Here is a 15,112-nt window from a genome sequence, read left to right on the forward strand (position 1 = left end):
TCTGGGAGTATGCGTACGGAACGATTTGAAGTGGAATGATCATATAAAACTAATTGTTGGTAAGGCGGGTACCAGGTTGAGATTCATTGGGAGAGTGCTTAGAAAATGTAGTCCATCAACAAAGGAGGTGGCTTACAAAACACTCGTTCGACCTATACTTGAGTATTGCTCATCAGTGTGGGATCCGTACCAGGTCGGGTTGACGGAGGAGATAGAGAAGATCCAAAGAAGAGCGGCGCGTTTCGTCACTAGGTTATTTGGTAACCGTGATAGCGTTACGGAGATGTTTAATAAACTCAAGTGGCAGACTCTGCAAGAGAGGCGCTCTGCATCGCGGTGTAGCTTGCTCGCCAGGTTTCGAGAGGGTGCGTTTCTGGATGAGGTATCGAATATATTGCTTCCCCCTACTTATACTTCCCGAGGAGATCACGAATGTAAAATTAGAGAGATTAGAGCGCGCACGGAGTCTTTCAGACAGTCGTTCTTCCCGCGAACCATACGCGACTGGAACAGGAAAGGGAGGTAATGACAGTGGCACGTAAAGTGCCCTCCGCCACACACCGTTGGGTGGCTTGCGGAGTATCAATGTAGATGTAGATGTAGATGTATTAATAATGGTGTGAGATCACTTCAGTACATTGAGGATTTGGCAAACTAATGTTGTCATTTAATACTGAACATGTGTAGGCCCCCTGAGTAGAGAGTTTCTGCAGCTGCAATCGCCAACGTTAAAACGGATATGCCCTGTCTCAGAGCGAGACCGTTGTTCATATCTGAGACGACAGTCATTTTAAGAAAATCCGCGTTCCCACAACATTTTTGTTTCACCCGTGCGACGAAACGTTGCGTTTTTGTTTACCGGGAAGGGCCTTCTTTATCGATGTACTCGCCCACTACAAGTAGCGGCGCCTTACAGTTGTCCTTTCATGTTGCTCGAGCCTTTTGTTCAGCGCTCGACTACTGTAGGGCAGCAGCTTGCGAAAGGGCGAAACGAATGGAAAGATAACAACAACACTTGAGAACAAAAGCTACTGCGGTGCATGCCCAGCGGTGCTGCTGTTTGCTCGTGTTTCGAGACAGTGGGTTAAGTAAATATTAGCTGCCTTCTGTAGTGTTGAAAGAGAAGAGAGTTCCTAGGATCTCTCTTGTTTTTGAGAAGACTTTACTTTAGTTGTTCTGCCATTTTTACTAGCCTTGTGTCCTATTCAATGGAAATATTCCCTTGAATGATAATGAGCCCACATCAATATTATCTTTATGAGCAGATATATAAAAATTTTAGAATTCATAAAAAGAATTTACTGTGGATGAAAGGCAGCTATTTGAAAATCGCTGCATGTTGATAGCCGCCTACCATTTTATAGAAATATAAGTTTTAATTGCTTGGAAATTTTTTGTATATGCACCACTGTTATACTCAAATAAAAGTTAACTTAAATCTCTCTTTTTTATGGAAAAACAAGCTCAACTTGGAGAGAATACCTGTAATTTTTTTTCTAACTCAGTTCTCCTGAGCACATACGAAAAAATTGCAATATTGTACATACGAAATTATGTGTTATGACTATCCAGAAATTTTGGTGGATACGGAATACCTTCCTATAATATTTCATAACACATAGTAATATTAACGTTTTACAGATTACAGCATGTTTCCTTTGGTGTAACACTCAGTCAAACTGTATGTTTTATTTATCTTCACAATATTTGTTGTTGCATCATGATTCTTCCTAAATCTGAGTAAATTACATGCAGCTTCTTTTCAATTAAGTAAACATCAGCAACCTAAACCGAGCAGCCACGCAATAATAGATCTTGATATGACAGTAATAAAAGCACTAGTTTTAGGTATTTGTTGCCAAGCATCTAGGAGCATTTTTATTTAACTGTGTAATATATTCGTTTTTGTAATACATTAGTTTTGATAAGTACTGAATAAAATTGTAAGATGGCAATGGAAACATATTGTTAAAAGTCATTGCTTCAAGATTAGAATGAGGTAAGGTGCCTCTTCTTCTTCTTCTTCTTCTACAGAAGGCGATATAAAGCCCTTTAAAAAGCAGCCTCTGCTCATATAAGCCTGAAATATTACCCTCATTTCATTACCTTAGGTATCCCATCGCCTTCCATCCTCTTTTAAGCCAAAATTTTTTCTCTTGCTAGCCTCTAACCATGCAGATGCGGCACAAATTAATTATGAGTACACGACACCAGACTATATTAATCGTACCTCCTGTTATTCTAACCCACAATTAGGATGCTTATGCAACATCTAAACGAACAGTGAGTTTTGTTGGTTTTGCAATTATGTATGCCAAAAACGTGTTTATTTCTATAAACTTTCTCTTGTATCTTCTTGTATCCCAAACCTGACACTCCACTTCAAACATAGGAATAGTTGCAAGGGCACCTAAAAAACGAAACAGTTAGTTCACTGTCATATGTTTTTATGTCTCGTGATATATTTTCTTGGATATGTTTGGTATAATTCACTTTATCTTCTCTTCAATTACAGTGAGATAAATTTTGATGCACTGCTTCAAATTTTTTGTATCATTCTCTAGGAATTTTTACATTTCTTTACAAAATCCAGAATATGGTTTGCAGTATAAGTACATATCGTTCTTGGTTTCGACGTTATTATGTTTTTTGGTCTGTTTTTTCTGTCATGCTAACAATGCTAAGGTAATCAGTAGGAAATCTATTAATCTGTTTCAGTTCAGATTTGAATTGAGAGAGTTGTCATCAGTTCCTGATAAACTAGTTTCTCAGTGAGACTAGAATGAGTCATGGAGTATCTGGGCCTTACAGAGTCGTTTTTGAGCGAAAATGTTGGTAGTACAAATAAGGTATACAGCACATGCTGGTGAATTTCTGGTGGTGCTAGTGTTGGCAGCAAAAAGAAATTAATTCTGTAGCCAATATGCAATGAAAATGGAAGCTGTCAGGTGGATATTAGCAACTATACTGACCGTTTTTCGACACAAATTAACATGTAACGACCACTTACGGTTATACATTACAGTGTTTCTACCCTGCTTGCCCAGAGCCAGTACCTGTCATCAACCAGCAAATATAAGTATGTAACTTCTGCATGGCCAATCTGAAGATGAGCCTGACAAGGCATGAAAACTAGTTCATGGAAATAAGCCCATATCACATAAACGACTGGTCACCAGCATATATATATATATATATATATATATATATATATATATATATATATATATATATAAAAAGCAGTATTTATGTATGAATGTCCAGGATCTCCTCCTAAACTCCTGCATCAATATGAACCAAGTTTGGCACACAATCAGCAAACTTCACAAGTATAAACACTGTAGAGTTTATAACCTCCTTGCTTCGATAGGAGTGGAGATGAGGGCAAAAGCCAGTCCATGCATTATAGGCTGCCCTGCACGACAGTGTGTTGTGGGATTAGTATCTGCCTGCTTTGTTCACCTGTTTTGCAGGGACTACATGTGTGGATGGGCGCAGCTATGGAAATCTGAGATGAATAGGTGGAGGAATGAACAGAGGGGTGGGTGGGATGGTCAGAAGGGGATGGACCAAGAGAGAGAGGAGGGGAACATGGACAGTGAGAAAGGGGGGAAGAGAAGATGGAGAGACAGGAGGGGAAGTAAAGGTAGACATAGAGAGGGGGGAGGAGGCGATATGTGCAATACATGTGTCGAATGCATATGAAAGTGAAGCTGTTGGGCAAGGACTAGTATTGAAACAATATACAGTACATTTACTGTTTATGTCCCCATTCCTTCCCATATGGAAGTGAAGCTGTTGGGCAAGGACTAGTATTGAAACAATATACAGTACATTTACTGTTTATGTCCCCATTCCTTCCCATAACCGATTTAGAATATTCGTGTGTTTGTTTTCAATACTGCTTTCCTCTGGACATATGCTATTTTCTCGGTTGGTCCATTATGGACAGGGGACCTTGGCTGGTTGCGTAATTGTCATGTCAATGAAATTCACCAACAGCCAACTTAAGATGTTATTTTATTTTATTTTGAGGGCTGCCAGTTTCAACATTTCATTATGCCATCTTCAGGTCCCATATGCATCTCTCCAAAGAAACGACAATATCATATATAGCCATAAATAAATGGATGTCGTGAAATCAATCGTTATCCTAGTGCCTCATTCGAAGACTTGATGGCAACTCAAGTCTTCGAATGAAGCACTAGTGCAACGATTGAATTCGCGACATCCTGTGATTTGTGGCTATACAGGGTGGTCAGAAAATGTGTGAAATGCTTGTAGGGATGTTACAGGGCAGGTTGTACTGAGACACAAATGTTAAAAAAGAAATTCGATACGTTGCTCCGTTTCCGAGTTATTTAACATAGAATTTAGCCAATCGGGGCGTCGCGCGCTCGCATTCAAGCGGCCTGCCAGGGGCGGTGTTGCCCAACGAGTGCTTTGACTCGTTAGCTGAAACTTGAATTTACGCGCGGGACGATCTGATCGGCTAACCTCAATGTTAAATAACTCGGAAACGGCGCAACGTACCGAATTTCTTTCTTAACATTTATGTCTCAGTACAACCTGCCCTGTAACATCCCTACAAGCATTTCACACATTTTCTGACCACCCTGTATATGACATTGTCGTTTATTTGGAGAGATGCATGTGGGGCCTGAAGATGGCATAATGAAATGCTGAAACTGGTAGCCTTCTTAAGTTACATTGCTGTTGGTTAATTCCATTGACATTGACAATATGCTATTTTGTTTTGTTGAGTCCGTTCTCTGATCCAACACGTCACGGTATCAGGTATCAGCGTGCAGCTCAGAAACTGACCCTAAAGGGTAAGGTAAGACGAACCTGCTCGTGGCCAGCGTGGGAGGCCAAGAGCGCTTCTGCAGGAGGGCAGCGGCCCAGCTTTTACTCAGATACGCCCAGGGCGCCATCCATCACCCCTCCTTCGCCCCCCCCCCTTCCGACCCCCCCCCTGCCCCCGCGATCCCCCGTACCCCGTTTATGGCGGTGAGTGCGTCCACCGCAGCTTCTTCACCCCACTCCCCTTACCGTACCTCTACACCGGCGCTTATGGCTGGCCATTTGTCGCGCCGCCCTTCAGGGCCTGCATTGCTTTTCATCCTAAGACGCCTCGCCACTCGCGGATGAAGCTTTCTCCCTGTACCCTCACGGGCACGCTGTAGGTATCCTAGAGTCCCATCTAGAAACAAGAAAAACCCGTACGAAAATACTGCGAACGCTGTAATGAAGCGAGGCACTGAAACGCATTTCATAGTAGAATACAATAGATACTGAAAACCGGAACAAAGTAATATAGCTTTTGTTACTCCATTCAACAATTTTTTTCATGAAAAGTATGTGTAGAATCTGTCTGTACGGCACCGTTTTCCCTACATTGCTGAGTAAACATTGCCTAACAGAGATGTACTTTACCGTTGCAACGAATTTCGTAGCAGATATTAACGGATACCAAACATTTATATTTTCAATCGATTCTGTAAGTCTAGTTCATTAAAAGGAAGGAAGGAAATAGGATTAGGGATTAGTTCCCCGTCTATAGCGATGCCTTAAGAGATGGAGTAGAAGATGGGGACGGATGAGACCGAGTGAGATGGCGCTGTGGTGAGGCACTGGACAGTGATCCAGTGATCAAATCTTTGTCCGGCCATCCAGATTTAAGTTTTGTACGATTTCTCTAAATCACTTAATGTGAATTACGCGATGGTGCGTCTGAAAGGGCGCTGTCGATTTCCTTCGCCACCCTTTACAAATCAGATATTGTGCGTCACCTGTGATCATGTAATCGATGGGACGTTTAAAGGAATTTACTTTCTTATTTGGGAAAGTGGAGTGATTGGAACTTACCCTGTATTTTACAGAAAACAATTTCCGGATGTGCCTTAAGCGACTTCGGGCAACCCCGCAAAATATAAATCGTGATGACGGGACTGACAAGGGAACCTCCCCATCGCACCCCCCTCAGATTTAGTTATAAGTTGGCACGGTGGATAGGCCTTGAAAAACTGAACAAGGATCAATCGAGAAAACAGGAAGAAGTTGTGTGGAACTATGAAAAAAATAAGCAAAATATACAAACTGAGTAGTCCATGTGCAAGATAGGCAACATCATGGATAGTGCGAGCTCAGGAGCGCCGTGGTCCCGTGGTTAGCGTGAGTAGCTGCGGAACGAGAGGTCCATGGTTCAAATTTCCCCTCCAGTGAAAAGTTTACTTTCTTTATTTTCGCAATGTTATGATCTGTCCATTTGTTCATTGACGTCTCTGTTCACTGTAATAAGTTTAGTGTCTGTGTTTTGCGATCGCATCGCAAAACCGTGCGATTAGTAGACGAAAGGACGTGCCTCTCCAATGGGAACCGAAACCATTTGATCGCAAGGTCATAGGTCAACCGATTCCTTCACAGGAAAACACGTCTGATATATTCTATACGACACTGGTGACGGCAGGTGCGTTGTGTGTTTCCATGTTTCTTTAGGTGTAGCGTCCCCATACTGCGGCGCAGTTACCTCGCATCGGACGGACGGACGGACAGATAATAATTGTCTGAAAATTAAAAAAATAAACTTTTCACTCGAGGGAAGACTTGAACCAAGGACCTTTCGTTCGGCAGCTGCTCACGCTAACCACGGGACCACGGCGCTCCTGAGCTCACACTGTCTTTGATATTGCCCATCTTGCGAATGGACTACTCAGTTTGTATATATATATTTTTTTCATAGTTCCACACAACTTCTTCCTATTTTCTCGATTGATCTGTGTTCAGTTTTTCAAGGCCTATCCACTGTGCCAACTTATAACTAAATCTGCGGGGGGTGCGATGGGGAGGTTCCCTTGTGAGATGTGAACTGCCATCCTCCCTATTGCGAACCCAGTATAGTAAGTGCCGAAACCACGCCACGTCGTCCACTTGCGTGCTATATATATATATATATATATATATATATATCCAACTTTAGATATTGTGCAGACGTTCTAACACTACTGTGACTCATAATCATTCATCGAATTATGATTTGGTCACATAGATCAGTGGTTAAGATCCAGATCTTGATTGTGAACATTGGTATAGAATTTATTTTTCTCAGAATTTACTGTCTTACATCTCTGGTAAAGGTACAGTTGAGTAGTTCGGATCCCACTTTGCTCAGCAGATTGCCCCATAAATACCCCATCAAGATGTTTCTGAGGAAGTAGATAATCGAGGCAATGCCATCATTATCAACAAGATTACAAGTACATTATGTTCTGTGTTCAAATAAGTCTTTGTACTACTGACAGGCCGACTTTACCTTATATATGACAAAACCACTGAACAGCAATACTACACACACAATGTAGGTGACCAACTTCATTTTAATTCCGAGTGCCCTTCCCTGTAGATTCTTGCCTCCGTAAGTAAGGCCACTAAAGGACGATACTGGGATTTTGATCGACTACAAGATATCCTGTCGGAATCTTATTCATGAGGATAAAAACCCAATATTTAACCGATGATAGGAAGACATGATGCTGAAGAGTTTAGATTTAGCTGAGTATACTAATGTAAAAGTATTCGTAGTGTTATGCGGAATGGTGCTACGAGATTTTGATGGTGATCCGTGCACAGGACGGGGACGTTAAGTTTCGTAGTCTCCGTTGTGTTCATAGTGAATGGTAAGCTGTTTGCCCTTATCTAGTTTCTCCCTCCCTTTTCGATGTTCATCCAAAACATCACAAAGATAATATAAGATTTCGTCACACAGGTATTTATCTATGTCTCACAACCAATAAACTCAAACACTCCAGTCGCTACACATGGGAAAAGACAAATGAGTATTTCAGTGTATACCTCGATAAATCAGGAGAATGCGCAAAAATTCACCCTCGTATTAATTATTAAATACTTGTCCGATATCAGTGAAAGAAATGTCTACTGTTTCAGCAGATGATGTTTTATGAAATAATGTGTTTAAAAATATTCGTAATCTCTTGGGAAGAATACACTGTATTGTAGTATTCATTAATATCTGCTACGAAAATCTTTTCAATGGTAAACGGTACATCGCCGTTACCGTACGCAGTGTTTACTCGTAAATACAGAAAAACTGTGCTGTACCCGACTGGCTTTACACATAATTTTCACGAAAAACGTATCTGAATACATTAACAAGTGCTACATTACTTTGTTCCTGTCTTCAGTATCTATTGGATTCTATTAAGAAATACGTGGAGTTTAAGTATTTCATTTATTTAAAATCCCGATATTTTGAACCATTTACGGAATATCTGAAACGTCTGCCTTGAATGAGGCACGCTGTCATACTGTTTTTATATTCTCATAGCAGAATTGACAGATTGAAATTATTAAGATGGCTTTTACAGATAATTCATTAAGATTCACAGTCACATGAAGCTTTTGATAACAAAAGACGCATTAACTATTAAAACTTTTTCAAAGCACACATTTGTTGGAAATGTGTGTTCCTCATGAGAAGTGTCAGTCATTCCTCCGAAAATAGTGTATTTACACATATTATTGATTTGCAATATGTTAAAATACAGCACTACACAAACATATTTTCGTTGTAAGGGGCATGTGAGAATACAAAGGCTGCACAGCTTGTTGCTTACATGCTTTGCGGATTACTTTTATATTCGACGATGCGGTAAACAGTTCCATAATATTTACTTAATGTTTGTTATTAATGGACAAGTCCTGACACTCAGAAGCTTTCGGCCAGGTAGTAAGTCGCGTCTATGTAGCCCATCAAGAGCACTGTTCTAGTTCCAGTTCAGCATTCATTTTTTGTATATCGGAAGGTTCCCAACAGTCAAATGTGACACACATTGCAGCCGATACTTTTACATTTTTACTGTGGGTCGCATTGTCCTGTCAAAACAAGAAATTAAATTGAAATACTAACGTTCTTCACTGTTTACATTTCAGTATTGCCAGCAGCTTCAATAAGGTATCACTAACAGTAACACCGTACATGAAAATTAGTTTCCTTTATTTATTTACTGCTGACATATCAAAACCTACTTTAATTAGTCTCTACAAAAATTGATTTAAACGCACAATAAACAAAAAACAAAAGAAACATCTCAAGTCCACACTGGTGTCTGCACTCTGATAATCTGACAACTAGCCATATAGGCAACATACACATAAATATTTACGTGTCTACACGTTTTATGTTTGAAAATATTTGAAACCAACAATAGGTTTGGCAGTTGACCTATTGTTCCGATCAGTTCAGAAGCCTGCTCCAAATTATCTGTCAGACCTACGGACTGCCGTGCTTGAAACAGCCGTCTTTGTGTTTCCTTTGAAGTGTTTCTGTGGTCAGAAATAAAATTTTCATGAAGTTCGAGGTCAGTATTTAGAATTGTGACATGTATACGGCACGTATCATATTTACTAATGGAAACTGACAAGGTTGCAAATATACGGTAAATAGGCAAAAACTATCAAGTAAGCATGGGTCAGCAGGTGAGCTGTTTTTAAGATAACTGAGAATGTGTTGTGGCAAGCCGCAGCTGTCTTCAGTATAAAACATTGTGTTTGCTAGTATCAGTGTTGTAAAGCTTCAAGCCAGTCCCAGCCTGACACTTTTCATTATCTTTGATATACAAAACACATCTGTTACCAGTTAGTCACTTTTCATTCAAATGACGATGATTATGACACTGATTTTGTGCACCAGGCCACCTTTATTAATCTACTTTCTATATGTTAATTGGGAATTGGTGCCTGTGTGTAGAATATTCGCTTGCAAACCGAAGCTGGTATACCCTGTCGCGCAGCTACCAAGGGGTACTTGGGCCAACTTAAGAGTAGGACGCCGACGGTGGACGGCGGCGTTCCTGGCCAGCTGAAGGCAAATACTCTGAAAAGTCATTGTCCTCACCATGCCGCCATAGTGGAACAGCAATTGCTTTTCGAGAGGTTCGGAAAGCGAAGAACTGCGTGTGGTCCCAGCAAATGCACTAAAAAGATCATTTTACAATATCTCTCTTCCGGCAGTATGCTTTCGCACAGGTCATTGTACATTAATCAAGGAATTGCAGAAGCCGGGTGGAGTGACAGAAAACTTTTCCATCCCCCACTTGTGAAAAAGACAGTTAAGAAACGGAGGTCACTGACTGCTTTCCAAAATTTTCTGAGAGGAGACCGCGGATTGGTAGTTAAAGAAATGAAACTCTGGCGTAAGGTTGCTTCTCGTGATTCTAGGAATGGTGGTAGTGGCAGAACGGTCCATTGGAGGACGATTTTTAGACATCCATAGTGGGAGAATTTTGATAGCTTGAAAAGTACATTATGGGCTAGAGCCAAGGGAACTTTGTACTCATTGATGGGTGATGTTTTTCTCATGGGAGACTCTGAACAAAGCAGGCACAGGAGAGGTGTGCTCTTCTGATTCTTGTGGCAGACATCAGTCTAATAACAAGATTCTGGTGGCACATTTCATTCGAGTGGCAGCCTGCTGGGGGCAGATTTCATTCCAGTAGCAGCATTCTGGTGGTATAGTTCATTCGAGTAACAACTTTTCTCTTCAGCGGCAGACCGCATCGCTGGCAGCAGATGGCTCTTGGATGGCAGACTTAGACGTAGAGACAGGGAGTTTACTTGCAGTGCAATCTGGAGGAAGACATCCGTTTGTTACACTGAGTCTGCTCGTAAACATGCACATAACGGTGAGAAAATCTAGCGGCATCAGCTACCTATGGTGGAACAGAGTTAAATATTTGCTAACATTCCAATAAATTCACGTTGGCTTTTCGTGAATAGGTGGGCAGGCAAGTTGTACTTAACCTCACGTTCTTTTTCCTGACACGACTACGCAGTGAATGGTTTCACTTAGCGTTTGTATTGCACGGTATTAATACACCAGGCAGTTGATTTGCAAGATCCGCGTTTCCCTGTCGAATTGTCTTTACTAGCTCTACAACCACTTAGTTTCTTATCGCATTTTTTAATACTTTTGGTGTGTGCTCCATTACAAGTCTGCAGTAAACTAGTGCACACTAAGAATTGTGAAAAATATTGGGATTTACCTGGGCCAATCTTTTCACCTGTGATTAGTAAATACTTTTCATGAAGTTCGTTAACAATGAATTATGGGAATACCGCTACCTGGAAATCAAGCCGGGGCTGCCCTTTCTCATTTAATTATGTTAGATCCTTTGGAGGACCTTGAGCATCGAGTTTCCGCGGAGAGGGGGAGGGGGGGAGAGGGGTGGAGCGGGTGATCCACCGCTCAGCAGGCCCAGATTCATTCATGTCAGCTGGAGGCTCACACCGGAATTTTGCAATGTATTTGAAATGTAAAGTTTTCGATCAAGTCGCCAATAACTGGGCTCGATTTTCACCCATGGCTTACCTTAATAAGAAATATAATACTATTTCAGCATGTTACCCTTTAAAAGGAGTGTTCAACGCATCTTCACACATAAAATGCAGTATTGAACTTTTCTTTGCAGTGAGTTACGTGTTTACGTATTCCTTCTAACATCCCCAGATCGTCTAGTAGATCTTGGTAAGACTGTATCATTCGCTAACAAGACTGTACCATTCGCTGCTCCAGTTCTTCAACCGTGCCGTGCACTTAAAGTTTGAAATCCAAGACAGTAGAATCCAGAGTTTGAGACCAGGTGATCTAGGAGACCAATGTACATGCGCTGCCCAACTCATCCATTTCCTCTCACACTAGCGCGTTACCTGTAGTCTCACATCTGCATGCATGCATGCACCACATTCCCTATCCAGGAGGCATAGGTGAGATGTGAGCCCCTGTTTATTTGCAATCTTATCGTTATTGGATTTTTTTATATTCTGTTATCATATATACTCATTTTCAGAAACAACGGAATACCTTGGACGTCTAGAGATATGACATTGCTATTCACAGGACATGTGCATTAGTATGTTCTGCTGAGATGATTATCTTTTCGATCATGTCGGCCCGTGTCTTCGAGGTCAACATCGATATCGCAGCCCAACACCACCTACCAGTAAAATGTGCCTGCGGCTCTCGTTATCTTTATAAACAGAAGGTAATGGATCTGAGAGACTTGGACAAACGTACAGGATACCTCGCAGACCTTGTGGGCGAACCGTACCGGCAGATCAATGAGTTTCAAAGAGGGCGCATTATTGGCAGGAGAGAAGTAATGCATCCATCTGGGAATTGCTTCTGTTGTGGGATGAAGTGTTTCGGCAATGAAATGGGTGCATGCACAATGGTTCACGGAAGGCCGTAGAACACGAAGAGATGGATCAGGTCATACCACCCAGACCACCCCCCAAGAAGGTCGACATCTCATCCAACTGACATTGCAGAAAAGACCTACGTCCTCCTCGGCTGTGATGCAACAACGGAACACTGTAACCATGGTATGCTTTCAGCTGCGACAGTCCCTCGCCGTTTATTACGGCCTGGATTACGTGCGCGTCGTCCACTTTTCCGCTTACCTTTGATGAAGTTGCAGAAACATGCTAGACAGCAATGACGGGTGGAACGACGTCACTGGGAACAGAAATGGTATCAGAAAGGACGAAACGAGGTTACGTTTGTTTGAAAATGATGGCTGCATTTTTGTTCGCTGCAGACAGGTGGAGCGGCATCACGGTGACTGCATTCGCAGTTGACATACAACGTCAATTCGAGTGTGGGTGTTATTGGGTACAATTACAAATAAGAGTTGGTGCGTGTCCAGCACACTGTGACCAGTGTGACCTAAGTGAATGACATCCTGGAAACCGTACCCATACCCTTTCTGCACAGCACCCCAGACGCCATTTTTCAGCAAGACAGTGCACAACCATATGTTGCTGCGCCAACGCCTGCATTCTTGGTCGCATAGTACGCGTCGATGTTATCACGTAGGGAACAAGTTATCAGGGCCCAAGGCGGACCCTGTGCCTACTGAGCAACAGGACACATGCTGAACGAAAGTGACTGAATTGCTAACCTTTTCTGCGGAACATATTAATGTACATGTTCTATGAATATGAACGTTCTATCTCTAGTTGTTCAAAGTGGTCCGCAGCTCGTGGTCGTGCGGTAGCGTTCTCGCTTCCCGCGCCCGGGTTCCCGGGTTCGATTCCCGGCGGGGTCAGGAATTTTCTCCGCCTCGTGATGACTGGGTGTTGTGTGATGTCCTTAGGTTAGTTAGGTTTAAGTAGTTCTAAGTTCTAGGGGACTGATGACCATAGATATTAAGTCCCATAGTGCTCAGAGCCATTTGTTCAAAGTGTTCTGTTTTTCCAAACATGAGCATACCTTCACTCGTGCCACATGTTATTATTACTTACGATATAATCTTTGTACATACACTATGTGATCAAAAGTATCCGGACACCCCCAAAAATATACGTTTCTCGTATTAGGTGCATTGTGCTGCCACTCGTTGCCAGGTACTAAATACCAGAGACCTCAGTAGTCATTAGATATCGTGAGAAAGCAGAATGGGGCGCTCCGAGGAACTCACGGACTTCGAACGTGGTCAGGTGATTGGGTGTCACTTGCGTCATACATCTGTACGCGAGATTTCTACACTCCTAAACATCCCTAGCTCCGCTGTTTCCGATGTGACAGTACAGCGTAAACGCGAAGGGACGCGTACAGCACAAAAGCGTACAGGCCGACCTCGTCTGTTGACTGACAGCGACCGCCGACAGTTGAAGAGGCAGACATCTATCCAGACCATCACACAGGAATTACAAACTGCATCAGGATCCACTACAAGTACTATGAAAGTTAGGGAGCCGAGAAAACTTGGATTTCATGGTCGAGCGGCTGCTCATAAGCCACACATCACGCCGGTAAATACCATACGATGCCTCGCTCGGTGTAAGGAGCGTAAAGATTGGACGACTGAACAGTGAAAGAACGTTGTGTGGAGTGACGAATCACGGTACACAATGTGGCGATCCGATGGCAGGGTGTGGGTATCGCTAATGCCCGGTGAACGTCATATGCCAGTGTGTGTAGTGCCAACAGTAAAATTCGGACGCGGTGGCGTTATGGTGTGGTCGTGTTTCTCATGGAGGGGGCTTGTACCCATTCTGGTTTTGCGTGGCACTATAACAGCACAGGTCTACATTGATGCTTTAAGCGCATTCTTGCTTCCCATTGTTGAAGAGCAGTTCGGGGACTGCGACTGCATCTTTCAACACCATCGAGCACCTGTTCATAATGTACGGCTTGTGGCGCAGTGGTTACAAGACAATAACATCCCCGTAATGGACTTGCCTGCACAGAGTCCTGACCTGAATCCTATAGAAAACCTTTGGGATGTTTCGGAACGCCGACTTCGTGCCGGGCCTCATCGACCGACATCGATACCTGTCCTCAGTGCAGCACTCCGTAAAAAATGGGCTGCCATTCCCCAAGAAACCTTCGAGCAGCTGATTTAACGTATGCATGCGAGAGTGGAAGTGTCATCAAGGCTAAGGGTGGGCTAACACCATATTGAATTTTAGCATTACCGATGGAGGGCGCCACGAACTTGCAAGTCATTTTCCGCCAGGTGTTCCGATGCCTTTGATCACGTAGCGTACACAGGGCACAAAGACTCATTAATAAAAGTTTGCCTAATGGGTTACAAAGCCGCAAATTCCAAGTGTCACGGTTGTCTCATGTACAGTCAGTCTTGCTGGTTCCTAACAGTGCATCCTAATTCAAGTGAATATTCACTAACTTCTCAGTACCAATAGGCAGATAGTTGTCTTGGGACTATCCGAGTCATCTTAAGTCTACTAGAATGTCTCCGCTTTTGATTCTTACATTCCTCTCCATGGATGTCTATAGTTCCGGGTCCCCTGTAGTTCCATGAAGATATGGTGTTGTAATAGGACTGGGTTACACCGGAGATGCTAAGTCTGTGTGCTCAGAAGACCTGGTCTCTGTACGGCGCTTACCAGCACGTCGAATTCCTCATCGTAGAGCGTTTACGAGCATTTTTAGCACCTTGCGTGAAATAATATTTTTCCAAGTTCGAATTTTTCTTCTGAACGCGTAGTTCAACATCCTTTGCAGCAAGAGCAACACATTGTTGAAATGATACATCGTAGTCCTATTACCAGCCCAAGGCGAGTTTCTGCG

This window comes from Schistocerca piceifrons, chromosome 4 (genome assembly GCF_021461385.2).
Source record: "Schistocerca piceifrons isolate TAMUIC-IGC-003096 chromosome 4, iqSchPice1.1, whole genome shotgun sequence".
Lineage (NCBI taxonomy): Eukaryota > Metazoa > Arthropoda > Insecta > Orthoptera > Acrididae > Schistocerca > Schistocerca piceifrons.